At 43.0% G+C, this 15269-nt stretch overlaps 1 protein-coding gene across 5 annotated transcripts in view; it reads right to left on the reverse strand.

Annotated features, from left to right (window-relative positions):
* The window catches only part of DENND5A (DENN domain containing 5A), a 132699-nt gene that overhangs the window by 43810 nt on the left and 73620 nt on the right, over positions 1 to 15269 (reverse strand). The gene's annotated exons all lie outside the window — the stretch shown is intronic.

A 15269-nucleotide genomic window follows, 5' to 3' on the forward strand; every position in this document is an offset into this window, starting at 1 on the left:
AGGTTCCAGATTTGACTCTGTTATGATCTCCCTCTATGACCCTGGATATACCATTCTCTCTTTCTGAGCCTCAGTCTTAATTTGTAAGGTTTAGTGGCTGATCTTTGTTCTTTCTGTGCTTCCTTCTGGATTTAAAATTGCTTCTGAGAGAATGTAAAGAGATAGTGCTCATACACTGCTGATGAGGTAGATAATCAGGATTAACAAACAATTTAGGGGCCAGGAGCAGTGGTTCATGCCTGTAATCCCAGCACTTTGGGAGGCCGAGGCAGATCACCTGAGGTCAGAGGTTTGAGACCAGACTGGCCAACATGGTGAAACCCCATCTCTGCTAAAAGTACAAAAAGCAACCAGGTGTAGTGATGGGCACTTGTAATCCCAGCTACTCAGGAGGCTGAGGCAGAACAATTGCTTGAACCCGGGAGGCAGAGGTTGCAGTAAGCTGAGATTGTGCCACTGCACTCCAGCCTGGGCAACAGAGTGAGACTCCTTCTCAAAAAACAAACTAACAAAAAAACCCCACAGTAATGCGGCAGTATCTAGCTATCCCTATTTTACAGACAAAAACTGACACAGAGAGGTTAAGTAACATGCCAAAAGTCACACAGCTATTAACTAGTACAGCTGTGACTTGAACTCAGCTACCCTGACTTTAGTCATGTGCTTAAGCTCTTAACCATCTACTCTTCTCCTCTTTAGCGGTCTTGTACATTTAATTTAAATACTTTGTAGTTTAACAATGGTATACTATTCCACCATAAAAATGAATGAAATCCTGTCATTCATGGCAATATGGATGCGCCTGGAGGATATCATGTTAAGTGAAATAAGCTAGGCACAGAAAGATAAATACCACATGTTCTCACTTGTATGTGGGAGCTAAATATGTTGATCTCACTGAAGTAGAGAATAGAAGAGTGGTTACCAGAGACTGGGAAGGGTGGCAAAGAGGAGGAATAGAAAGAGACTGATTATCCAATACAAAATTATAGCTAGATAGGAGGAATGCAGTCTTCTACAGCACTGTACGGTGACTACATTTAACAAAAATTTGTTGTATTTTTTCAAGTAGCTAGAAGAGAGGATTTTGAATGTTACCAATACAAATAAATAAAAAAGGCTTGAGATGATGGATAGCTAATTACCATTTGATCATTACATACACCCCCATTTGATCATTACATACATGTACTGAAATATACATACCCTGTAAATATGTATAATTGTGTGTCAATAAAAATGTGTGTGTACATATATATTTAAATACTTTGTTATTCTTGTCCCTGTTGAAATGTTCTTGCAGGTATAAATTACAAAAGCCTTTCATTTTTGTATATTTATCTTATACTCATGAATCTGTTCTAGCCAAGACAACATTGCCTTCATTGCAGTACATTATTAAATGCTTAAGGGTACTTCTGTTCCATTCATGTAACAGAGATAATAATATTACCAATGTCATAGATTTGAGGATTATATGACAATAAATGTCAAGGATTTAGCACAGTGCCAGGCACATAGTACATAATAAATGTTAATCAACATTGTTATAATCATCATGGAATATACAGTCTGAATGGACATATATACAATATTAATGGATAGAAAAAAATCCATGAGAAAATGCTAATAATCCCAAATTTACTTGTTAATTGAATGTAATATTTCCAAAATCTCAGCAAGATTTTTTTCTGAAGGGTGTTGTCTCCTAACTAATTCTGAATTTTGTCTGGAAGAATAAAAGAAAAAAATAGCCAAGACCATTGAAGGCAGACTTGCCTTACTAGATTCTAAAATAGACAAAAACAATAATCCACTAGAAAAGGTCTTGAATAGACCTGAATATAGCCTGAATATTTGTCCCCGCTCAAATCTCATATTGAATTATGATCTCCAGTGCTGGAGGTGGAGCCGGGTGAGAGGTGTTTTGGTCCTGGGCTGGATCCCTCATGGCTTGGTGCTATCTTTGTGACAGTGAGTTCTCAAAAGATCTGATAATTTAAAAGTGTGTGGCACCTTCCAACCACTCTCTCTCATGCTCCTGCTCTGGCCATGTGACATCCCTGCTCCCCATTCACCTTCAACTATGATTGTAAGCTTCCTGAGGCCTCCCCAGAAGCCAAGTAGATGCCAGCACCATGCTTTCTATAAAGTCTGCAGTACAATAAGCTAATTAAACCTCTTTTCTTTAAAAATTATCCAGTCTTGCTACTGTAGTCCCAGCTACTTGGGAGGCTGAGACAGGGGAATCGCTTGAACCTGGGAGGCGGAGGTTGCAGTGAGCCAAGACTGCGCCACTGCACTCCAGCCTGGCGACAGAGAGAGACCTCATCTCAAAAAAATACATATATATATATATATATATCTATCTCCAGTCTCAGGTATTTCTTTATAGCAATACAAGAATGGCATATATATATATGTATCTCCAGTCTCAGGTATTTCTTTATAGCAATACAAGAATGGCCTAATGCAAGACCCATGCATTGTAGGTGAATTTTTCAACAAATGTTTTGGGGACAAATGCTGTCCATTTAAAAAGGTTAACATAGGCCGGGCGCGGTGGCTCACGCCTGTAATCCCAGCGCTTTGGGAGACCAAGGCAGGTGGATCACCTGAGGTCAGGAGATCAAGACCAGCCTGACCAACATGGAGAAACCCTGTCTCTACTAAAAATACAAAATTAGCCAGGCATGTTGGCACATGCCTGTGATCCCAGCTACTCGGGAGGCTGAGGTAAGAGAATCACTTGAACCCAGGAGGCGAAGGTTGCAGTGAGCCAAGTTGGCGTCATTACACTCCAGCCTGGAAACGAGAGCGAAACTCCATCTCTAAATAAATAAATAAATAGGTTAACATAATACTATACTCAAAAATAAAATTTGAGGCTGGGCACAGCGGTTCACGCCTGCAATCCCAGCACTTTGGGAGGCTGAGGTGGGCGGATCGCTTGAGGCCAGGAGTTCAAGCCCCAGCCTGGTCAACATGCCAAAACCCCGTCTCTACTAAAAACACAAAAATTAGCCAGGCATGATAGCGCACACCTGTAATCTCAGCTACATGGGAGGCTGAGGCACGAGAATCATTTGAACCCAGGAGGCAGAGGTTGCAGTGAGCTGAGATCATGCTACTGTACTCCAGCCTGGGTGACAGACCAAGACTCTGTTTCAAATAAATAAAAATTGAGAGATGTTGAAAATTTAAATTTTTTTAAAAGCCACTTTTATGTCTTTAAAATAGTCCTATGGGCCGAGCACGGTAGCTCACACCTGTAATTTCAGCACTGTGGGAGCCTGAGGTAGGAGAATGGCTTGAGTCCAGGAGCTCAAGACCAGCCTATGCAACATAGCGAGACCTCGTCTCTACTAAAAATTTTAAAAGTAGCTGAGTATGGTGGCACACGCTTGTAATTCTAGCTAATAAATTCAGCCTTGGAAGGCTGAAGAGGACTGCTTAAGCCCAGGAGTTCAAGGTTGCAATGAGCTATAATTGTGCCACTGCACTCCAGTCTGGGCAATAAAGTGAGACCCTGTCTCAAAAAAAAAGCAAACAGGAAAAAATCTTTTAGAGGTACATACTGAATATATCTGGATGGCAAAATAATGCTGTATAGGATTTGCTTTAAAATAATCCACTGGGTGGAGTGGAGAGGAGTATATACACAGAAGAGTAGCCATGAGTTGATGATAGTTGAATAATAATGGATGTGGCCCAGTGTGCTGGCTCACGCCTGTAATGCCAGCACTTTGGGAGGCCGAGGCAGGCAGATCGCTAGAGGTCAGGAGTTCGAGACCAGCCTGGACAACATGGCGAAACCCTGTCTCTACTAAAAATACAAAACTTGGCCAGGTGTGTTGGCACGCACCTGCGGTCCCAGCTACTCAGGAGGCTGAGGCAGGGGAATCACTTGAACCTGGGAGGTGGAGGTTTCAGTGAGCTGAGATCATGCCACTGCACTCCAGCCTGGGCGACACAGCAAGACTCTGTCTCAAAAAAAAAAAAAAAAAGATGCTAATCTCTTTACCCTTACATCCATCTGATATTTTCCATAAAAAAAGTAAAAAAATAAAATCAACCCCCAAAAGTATTAAAAGAAAATATATGCCAAGCATGGTGGCTCACACCTATAATCCCAGCACTTCGGGAGGCAAAGGTAGGCAGATCACTTGAGGTCAGGAGTTTGAGACCAGCCTGTCCCAGCTACTCAGGAGGCTAAGGCAGGAAAATTCCTTGATTCTCCTGCCTCCTGAGAGGCAGAGGTTATAGTGAGCTGACATCGGACCACTGCACTCCAGCCTGGGCGACAGAGCAAGACTCTCTCAAAATAAATAAATAAAATTAAAATATAAAAGATGATTATATTATCTTAGGGTGGAGTTAGGCTTTCTAAACTTTACACAAGGCTAGAACCATAAAGATAAATACTGCCATAAAAAAAAAGTTAAAAGATATTCTAGGTATGTTGGCTTGCACCTGTAATACCAGAGTTTTGGGAAGCTGAGTTGGGAGGATCACTTGAGTTTGAGACCAACCTGGGGAAGACAGCAAGACCCCATTTCTTAAAAAAAAAATTAAAAGATAAAACAATCTAGGAAACAATAATTTTTACACATAACATGTAAAAAGTTCATAACCAAATAAATCATTAAGACAATTAGTCCAACTTAAAAATGAAAATAGGATATGAAAGGCAAACAGAAGATTAACTTCAAATATATGAGATGATGTTCAATTTCAATTGAACCAGGAAATGCAAACAAAATATTTTTCACCTTATTAGACTGGCAAAAATTTTAAAGATTTATAATGTCCAGTGCTGACTTACTAGGAAACAAAAATTCCATATGTTGTTATTGGGAATATAAACTGGTAATTTTCTGGGGAGAAACTTAGGTAGTTTTTTTCCAGCCCAACCCAAGAATCAGAATATTGCCAGTACTTTTACCTAACTATGTGCTCCACCCCAATCTGATCCCCCAACCTACATATTCCTTTTTTTTTTTTTTTTTTGAGATGGAGTCTTACTGAGGTGTCCAGGCTGGAATGCAATGGCTCACCGCAACCTCTGATTCCCAGATTCAGGCAATTTTCCTGCCCCAGCCTCCTGAGTGGCTGGGCCTACAGGTGCACACCACCACGCCTACCTAATTTTTGTATTTTTAGTAGAGACGGGGTTTCACCACATTGGCCAGGCTGCTCTTAAACTCCTAACCTCAAGTGATCCACCGGCCTCAGCCTCCCGAAGTGCTGGGATTACAGGCATGAGCCACCATGCCCAGCCCAACCTACACATCCCTGGTCCCAGGTAATCACTATCCTGAATTCTACGTTTATTATCTTTTTGCCTTTTGATTTTTAATTTATTGTATATGTATATTTAAATTTTTACATATTTTTAAATTTCACATAGGTTTTTAACTTTTTTTTTTTTTTTTGAGACAGAGTTTTGCTCTATTGCCCAGTCTGGAGTGCAGTGGCACAATCACAGCTCACTGCAGCCTTGACTTCCTGGGCTGCCAAGTAGCTTGAACTATAGGCACACACCATCACACCTGGCTAATTGTTGTTGTTAAGACAGAGTGTCGCTGTGTTGCCCAGGCTGGTCTTGAACTCCTGGCCTCAGGCAATCCTCCCACCTCAGCCTCCCAAAATACTGGGTGGGATCAGGTGTGAGCCACCACGCCCAGCCAGGTTTTTAAATTTTATACAAGGATTATCATTCCTTAAGCAGTCTTTTGGTAGTAACTTCAATCAACATTAGGTTGAGATTCAACCATTTTGTTGTGTGTAGCCATACTTCATTCATTTTCACTCTTCTATAATATTCCACCATGTGAATATAACATAATGTATTGATCAGTTTTCCTATTAAAAGACATTTGAGGCTGGGCACCGTGGCTCACGCCTGTAATCCCAGCTACTAAGGAGGCTGAGGCAGGAGAATCACTTGAACCTGGGAGGCAGAGGTTGCAGTGAGCCGAGATCACGCCATTGCACTCCAGCGAAACTCCATCTCAAAAAAAAAAGACATTCGGGCCGGGCACAGTGGCTCACGCCTGTAATCCCAGCACTTTGGGAGGCTGAGGTGGGCGCATCACAAGTTCAGGAGATCGAGACCATCCTAGCCAACATAGTGAAACCCCGTCTCTACTAAAAATGCAAAAAATTAGCCGGGCGTGATGGCAGGTGCCTATAGTCCCAGCTACTTGGAAGGCTGAGGCAGGAGAATGTCGTGAACCTGGGAGGCGGAGCTTGCAGTGAGCCGAGATCGCGCCATTGCACTCCAGCCTGGGCGACAGAGCAAGACTCCGTCTCAAAAAAAAAAAAGGATATTTGAGTTGTTTTTTGTTTACTGTATTTACACTGATTGTTATTACATGTTTTCTTGGACTCCTGCAAGATTTTATATATGGGTACATCCTAGGAGTAGAACCACAGTGTTGTAAGGTATGCAAATATCCCATTTTAGAAAATGACGCCTAGCTGTATTCCAAAGTGGTTGCAACAATTTACATTTTTAACGGGCAAACTAAAGTGATCCTACTTATCCAAATCCCTCCCAAAACTTGGTATTATCACACTTGAAATCTGCCAACAAAATGAGCATAAAATGGCATTGTATCGTGTATTTGATTTCACTTCCCTGATTAAGAAATTAAGAAAAATTAAGAAATGTGCATTTTTTACGAAATGCCTGTTCATATCTTATGCCATGTTTCTATTGAGTTGCTTATCACCTTCTTATCCACTTGCAGTTCTTTATATTCTCTTGATATTAACTCTTTGTAGGTTATATGTTATATATTTCTTCAGTTTTTATCTTTAAGGTGTCTTTTTCTTCATTTAGAAAATCCAATTTATCAGGCTGGGCACAGTGCCTCACGCCTGTAATCCCAGCACTTTGGGAGGCCAGGTGGGTGGATCACCTGAGGTCAGGAGTTCGAGACCAGCCTGACCAACATGGTGAAACCTCATCTCTACTAAAAATACAAAAATTAGCCGGGCATTGTGGCACACACCTGTAATCCCAGCTAATTGGGAGGCTGAGGCAGGAGAATCATTTGAACCCAGCAGTCGGAGTCTGCAGTGAGTCGAGATCGCACCACTGCACTCCAGCCTGGGCGACAGTGTGAGACTCTGGACCAATTAAAAAAAAATCCAATGATCAATCTTTTATTTTCTTTGATGGATAGTGCTTTTTATAACTTGTTTACAAAACTCCCTAGCCAGAAGTCAGAAAGGTATTTATTAATATTTTCTTCCACAAGATTTAAACTTGTGCTTTTGACATTTAACTTCTTAATCCATCTGAAGTTGATTTTGTTATGGTTTACTTTTTTCCCCCATAGATAAGCAATTTTTCCAGCTCAATTATTAAATAGCTCTTCCTTGAGCATGTATCCCTATTATATATCTAAATGTTGTTTCACTGATCTGTTTCTCCCTGTGCCAACAAGTCATATTCTAAAAGAAGACATTGCAGGGGCTAGGGGAGGGATAGCATTAGGACAAATACCTAATGTAGATAACAGGTTGATGGATGCAGCAAACCACCATGGCACGTGTATACCTATGTTATAACCCTGCACGTTCTGCACATGTATCCCAGAACTTAAGATGTATGTGTGTCTGTGTGTGCTTGTATATTTGTGTATCTGTGTGTCTCTGTACATGTCTGTGTCTACATGTGTGTTGTCCCTGTATGTGTGGTCTGCATCTGTGTGTGTGGCTGTGTATGTTGTCTGTGTCTTTGTGCCTCTGTGTGAGTTGTCTATGTATTTGTGTGTGTGTCTGTGTTGTCTGTGTGTGTGTGTTTTCTGGATGTTTATGTGTCTGTGCATGTGTGTCTATTGTATCTCTGTGTGTTGTCTCTGTGTCTGTGATAATAAAAAAGAAAATAGAAAAAAGAAGACACTGAAGGGTAGGCGTAGGTCCAGCTTAGTATAACTATTCCATAAACTCTCAATCTATTAAAACTGCATGTTTAACAAGTCCATGTGTGTATCATTCAATAAACATTTGCTGAGTGCATAAATTACTCTGTCTACCAATCTATAACTAAGAAAGAGAGCTTTCCCATGTCAAAAATTCAAAGACTGTAAGAATCACTTTAAATTTCACTTTCTAGAGCTCCTCCACTGGATAACAACTTTGAACCCCACCTAGTTAAAAGGCCAATAAATGTTTAACTTAACACCTAAAAATAGGCTACATTTTCCTTATTCCTTTAAGATTTTTTTTTTTTTTTTTTTTTTTTTTTTTGAGACGGAGTCTTTCTCTGTCCCCCAGGCTGGAGTGCAGTGGCGCGATCTCGGCTCACTGCAAGCTCCGCCTCCCGGGTTCACGCCATTCTCCTGCCTCAGCCTCCCGAGTAGCTGGGACTACAGGCGCCCACCAACACACCCAGCTAATTTTTTGTATTTTTAGTAGAGACGGGGTTTCACCGTGTTAGCCAGGATGGTCTCGATCTCCTGACCTTGTGATCCGCCCGCCTCGGCCTCCCAAAGTGCTGGGATTACAGGCTTGAGCCACCGCGCCCGGCTCCTTTAAGATTTTAAAATTATGTCATCAGGCTGCGCCACTACAAGAAATAAAGACAGAATTAAATCATCTAGTCATGAAGATCACCTGCCTCATAAGCCCTGTCCATACACCTAACAAAACAAGGCACTGTGACCCACGAAAGGCACACAATGCAATCATTTACCTCCTCAGTTACCCTCTCCTCAGAAGAAAAAAGCAGTTTCTCCAATAGGAAACACAGAAACAGCTAGAAATAACTACATCTACTAAACAATGCTTGGTTGGCTTTTCTCCCACTACTGTGAACCAAATATAGAGTCTGTAAAGAATCTTTAAAACTCCAATGCTGTGTCCACATTTGTGGAAACCTTTGGTCAGAGGTGGGTAGAGAAGAAATATGCCCATGCACATTTCAGAGATGAATTAGATTAAGATAAGATAGGAGCCTCTGAGTAGGCACCACTAGCCATTCTTTGCAAAAATTGGTTGAAGTTAATATACCCCTAGAGACTGAGTTTTAAAAGAGCCAGGTGCGGTGGCTCACGCCTGTAATCCCAGTACTTTGGGAGGCTGAGGCGGGCGGATCACTTGAAGTCAGGAGTTCAAGACCAGTCTGGCCAACATGGTGAAACCCCGTCTCTACTAAAAATACAAAAAAAATTAGCCGGGCTTTGTGGTATGTGCCTGTAATCCCAGCTACTCGGGAGGCTGAGGCAGGAAAATTGCTTGATCCCGTGAGGCAGAGGTTGCAGTGAGCTGAGATGGCACCACTGTACTCCAGCCTAGGCAACAGAGCAAGACTCCATCTCAAACAAAAAAAAAGAAGAAAGAATTGGGCTAAAGGAGGGAGTGGTAAAAAAGCAAATTACTACACTCATACAATAGTAAATTACTAGACTCATACAATAGCCTCATGCTGTTTCCTCCCACCATACAGAGGGGCTCTAGCACACAGAAGCACTTACAAAATACTAGGAACTCCTCATATACCCTCCTTCCTCAGCTGACGAGGGGTTACTTCTTACATAACAGCTTTGGGGAGAGTAGCCTGGAAGAGGTGCTGAATGCCAAGTGATCAGTTTTCCTCCATTAACCTCCTGCCTTGTTGAGAGGGATTATGGGTAGACTTAGCTGCTCTGAGGTAGTGATCACATGGATCCCCCAAATCCCAAGAAGTCTCCCAAATATCTTCCGCTCAAGGTCACAATGATCTTTCCCAATGCTCAATTCCTAATACCAAAAAAACAGCCAGCCTGTTTCTCCAGTCCATCCTCATGTTATTCATTGAAAAGGAGTTCAACACACAGATGACTGGGAAAAAGCTATTGAAGGAGTGTCCTGAGAAAATGGGGGAAAAGTAGGAAAGAGGGGTCCAAGATAGAAAAAAATGGTACCCCTTTCTTTACTCTAATATCCTTTGCTTAATTCTGTAATATAGCTGTGGATGAAATGCCTCCTTCCCGAACTCAGACAACGAAGCTCCAAAGAGAAGCATTAAGACAAAGGATGCCTCACAAAGGCAGCTCAGCACTTTCACTTGCTCAGGGCCAACTGAGCTCATGTGTTGGTGCAAAAAGGAACAAAAAGCTTTTTACAGACTTCTGATGCCCAAAGACAGCAGTAACTGATGAATTCTGATTTGGTGGGGGGTGGGGGGGGTGGCTAGGAAATGTACACTCTCTGTCCCTCTGGAGAAAGTCCTTTTTATAAACCAAGCTTGCCCCACTTCACTACCCTGATGATGCCCCCTCACACAGTCCCAGGTGAATTTCCCCAGCCCTGCCGGATATGGTTTGGCTGTGTCCCCACCCAAATCTCATCTTAAATTCTCACATGTTGTGGGAGAGACCCGGTGGGGGCTAGTTGAATCATGGGGGCAGGTCTTTCCCATACTGTTCTTGTGACAGTGAGTAAGTCCCAAGAGATCTGATGGTTTTATAAGGGGGAGTTTCCCTGCAGAAGCTCTCTCTTTGCCTGTTGCCATCCATGTAAACATGACTTGCTCCTCCTTGCCTTCCACCATGATTGTGAGGCTTCCCCAGCCACGAGGAACTGTTAAGTCCATTAAACCTCTTTTGCTTCCCACTCTCAGGTATGTCTTTATCAGCAGCATGATAAAAGACTAATACAGTTAATTGGTACCAGTAGAGTGGGGCGCTGCTTAAAAGATACCCAAAAATGCATAAGCAACTTTGAAACTGGGTATCAGGCAGAGGTTGGAACAGTTTGGAGGGACCAGGAGAAAACAGGAAAATGTGGGAAAGTTTGGAACTCCCTAGAGACTTGTTGAATGGCTTTGACCAAAATGCTGATAATGATATGGACAATGAAATCCAGGCTGAGGTGGTCTCAGATGAAGATAAGGAACTTGCTGGGAACTGGAGCAAAGGTGACTCTTGTTGTGTTTTACCGAAGGGACTGGCGGCATTTTGCCCCTATTCTAGAGATTTGTGTGACTTTGAACTTAGGAGAGATGATCTAGGGTATCTGGCAGAAGAAATTTCTAAGCAGCAAAGCATTCAAGAGGTCTCTTGGGTGCTGTTAAAGACATTCAGTTTTAAAAGGGAAACAGAGCATAAACGTTTGGAAAATTTGCAGCCTGACAATGCGATAGAAAAGGAAATCCCACTTTCTGAGGAAAAAAGTCAAGCTGGCTACAGAAATTTACATAAGTAACAAGGAGCCAAATGTTAATCCCCAAGACAATGGGGGTAAATGTCTCCAGGGCATATCAGAGGTCTTCACGGCAGCCCCTCCCTTTACAGGCCTGGAGGCCTAGGAGGAAAAAGTGGTTTTGTGGGCCAGACACAGGGTCCCCATGCTGTGTGCAGCCTAGGGACTTGGTGCCCTGCATCCCAGCTGCTCCAGCTGTGGCTGAAAGGGGCTATCATAGAGCTCAGGCTGTGGCTTCAGAGGGTGCAAGCCCCAAGCCTTGGCAGCTTCTATGTGGTGTTGAGCCTGCAAGTACATAGAAGTCAAGAATTGGGGTTTGGGAACCTCTGCCTAGATTTTTGCAGAGGTATGGAAATACCTGGATGCCCAGAGGGAAGTTTGCTGCAGGGACAGGGCCCTCATGGTGAACTTCTGCTAGAGTAGTGTGGAAGGGAAATGTAGGGTCAGAGCCCCTACACAGAGTCCCTACTGAGACACTGCCTAATGGAGCTGTGAGAAGACAGCCACCATCCTTCAGACCCCAGAATGGTAGATCCACTGACAGCTTGCACCGTGTGCCTGGAAAAGCCGCAGACACTCAATGCCAGCCCATAAAAGCAGCCAAGAGGGAGGCTGTACCCTGCAAAGCCACAGGGGTGGGGCAGCCCAAGACTGTGGGAACCCACCTCTTTTTTTGTTGCTGTTGTTTGGATTTTTGGGGGTTTTTTTTGAGACGGAGTTTCGCTACCGTTGCCCAGGCTAGAGTGCAATGGCACAGTCTCGGCTCACTGCAACCTCCACCTCCCAGGTTGAAGCAATTCTCCTGCCTCAGCCTCTCGAGTAGGTGGGATAACAGTCTTGCGCCACCATGCCCAGCCAATTTTGTGTTTTAAGTAGAGATGGGGTATCTCCATGTTGATCAGCCTGGTCTTGAACTCCCGACCTCAGGTGATCCACCTGCCTCAGCCTCCCAAAGTGCTGGGATTACAGGGGTGAGCCACTGCGCCCAGCCAGGGACCTTGCATCAGTGTGACCTGGATGTGAGACACAGAGTCAAAGGAGGTCATTTTGGAACTTTAAGATTTGACTGCACCGCTGGATTTCAGACTTGCATGGGGCCTGCAGCCCTTTGTTTTTGGCCAATTTCTCCCATTTGGAATGGCTGTATTTATCTAATGCCTGTACCCTCATTGTATCTAGGAAGTAACTAACTTGCTTTTGATTTTACAGGCTTATAAGGAAAGGACTTGCCTTGTCTCAGATGAGACTATGGACTTTTGAGTTAATGCTGAAATAAGACTTTGAGGGACTGTTGGGAGGCATGATTGGTTATGAAATGTGAGGGCATAAGATTTGGGAGGGGCCAGGGCAGAGTGATATGGTTTGGCTGTGTCCCCACCCAAATCTCATCTTAAATTCCCATGTGTTGTGGTAGGGCCCCAGTGGGGGGTAGTTGAATCATGGGGGCAGGTCTTTCCCATGCTGTTCTCATGCTAGTAAATAAGTCTCACAAGATCTGATGGTTTTATAAGGGGGAGTTTCCCTGCACAAGCTCTCTCTTTGCCTGCTGACATTCATGTAAGATGTGACTTGCTCCTCCTTGCCTTCCACCATGATTGTGAGGCTTTCCCAGCCACATGGAACTCTAAGTCCATTAAACCTCTTTCTTTTGTAAACTGCCTGGTCTCAGGTATGTCTTTATCAGCAGTGTAAAAATGGACTAATACACTGCCCCAAAGCTTCCTTCTAAGACTGTAGTTAAAAGATACCACATACTTTAAAGATGTGCATCAAAATATCAAAAGTAGTTATCTCTGGGTGGTAAAATTTGAGGTAATTTTAATTTTACTGTTTATGTTTTTGTGCACTGTTAGCATTTTTTACTATGAACATGTCATTTCTGAGATACCCCAAAGTTGTCTTTCAAAGCCAGCTCTTTTCCCCCAGTCTAAGGTTTTCCACGGGAACTACACAGGCTCAGATACCCCAGAGCTTATCTGCTAAAAAATCAAGGTAGAAAATATCCAGCTATATAACTGCTCCCACAGATGTGTGACCTTCAGAAGAAAAGTGTGGATAAACTAGGACTCTGAAACCCAAGAACCACTTATGAAGCACACACAGGTAATTCTACTGTTCCACTGTCACCACTCCTTCCCAAGCAGACTACAGGGGAGGCCAGAAGCTCAGATGCAAAGTTTGCAGCAGGGATGGGGAATACAGCAACATGGGGGCTCCAATAGCCCAGAATACAGAGAACTTTTGGGTTTCTTTTTTGTTTTTTTTTTGAGGTGGAGTCTCACACTGTCACCCAGGCTGGAGTGCAGTGGCACGATCCACCCAGGCTGGAGTGCAGTGGCGTGATCTCAGCTCACTGCAATCTCTGGCTCCGGGGTTCAACAATTCTCCTGCCTCAGCCTCCCAAGTACCTGGGACTACAGGCGTGCACCACCGTGCCTGGCTAATATTTTTGTATTTTCAGTAGAGATGGAGTTTCATTATGTTGACCAGACTGGTCTCGAACTCCTGACCTCAGGTGATCCACCCGCCTCGGCCTCCCAAAGTGATGGGATTACAGGCATGAGCCACCACACCCGGCCAACTTTTGGGTTTCTTAAACAACCCACAGTTTCTTAAACAGTCCCATTAAGAAACCTGTTGATCCCTCAGAGGTCCCTTTGTATAGCCGTATACATGAAGCACATAGGGAACAACGTTGAAAAATCCTAGAAGGATCAGAATTTGCCCAAGTATAAAGAAAGCTGATGCCAAAGAGGAAAATAAAACAGAAATCTGGCTTCTTGCTTAGTGGCCTATTTATTAAATTATGCACATAGCTCACCTCTTTGGCCTTCCACCTTCAACAATTTTTTGTTATTGTTCTTTTTGTGACTTTACAGAATTATAATTAGGTTGACTAAGTTGTATCAATATTAAATAGACATTTGTTTAAAGCAAACAACAAAAAGCTCTTCTTTCTCCAGTCCACTCTTCAGGTATACAGTAAGCAAGTATACAAAAAACCCCAATATTATCTCAACTGAATGATTTTATCCATCATTTAGATCTTTTTTTCCTTAATTAATCTTGTTCCACCCCAAAGAGCACAATGCTCTATAAAGTCAAAGAAGAAAAAGGGCAGAAATGGAAGAAGCTACAAAGAAGACAAGGAAGACATTTTGATTCTAAAACTAAAGAAGAGAGAAAAGAGCAAAGAGATGCATTTGACTATAATTTAAATATCACAGACATGGTCTAATTATCAGGGTATTCATCAAAGATGCTGCCCAGTCATGACCAATGACACAGTGCTGCCCAGATCCAGTTCCATGAGAGTGCTCTCTTCTTGGGGGCCCTCACTTATATTCCTCACTTATATACAAAAATCTCTACTCCCTGCCGGACGCAGTAGCTCACGCCTATAATCCCAGCACCTTGGGAGGCCGAGGTGGGTGGATCATGAGGTCAGGCGTTCGAGACCAGCCTGGCCAACATAGTGAAACCCCGTCTCTACTAAAAATACAAAAAATTAGCCAGGCGTGGTGGTGGGCGCCTGTAATCCCAGCTACTTGGGAGGCTGAAGCAGGAGAATCACTTGAACCTGGAAGGCGGAGGTTGCAGTGAGCCAAGAATGAGCCACTGCACTCCAGCCTGGGTGACAGTGCGAGACTTCGTCCAAAAAAAAAAAAAAAATCTCTACCCTCCAAAAAATGGTGGTGGAGGGAGGAAACAAAGAGTCATGGTGACACCAGTGTATGTATACTCCAAAGTCTTGTTCCCAGGCCTTTCTAATGACTAAGAAATTCAAAGTAGGAAAGCACTTCCCTGTAGGTAGTTTCACAACAGCCACAAAGTAACATACCAGTTCTGCTGGTAATTCTAAAAAAATTAAAAATAAAACAATCTTATTTATAATCATGCTTTAAATCTACTTCAGAATGGAATAGGAAATACATATTTTTAAATCAATTCTTTTCTTAGCCAGGCACAGTGGCTCATGCCTATAATCCCAACACTTTGGGAAGCCAAGGCAGGAGGATTACTTGAGCCCAGGAGTTCGAGACCAACCTGGGCAACATGGTGAGACCCTGCAG

This window comes from Nomascus leucogenys, chromosome 15 (genome assembly GCF_006542625.1).
Source record: "Nomascus leucogenys isolate Asia chromosome 15, Asia_NLE_v1, whole genome shotgun sequence".
Classification (NCBI taxonomy): domain Eukaryota; kingdom Metazoa; phylum Chordata; class Mammalia; order Primates; family Hylobatidae; genus Nomascus; species Nomascus leucogenys.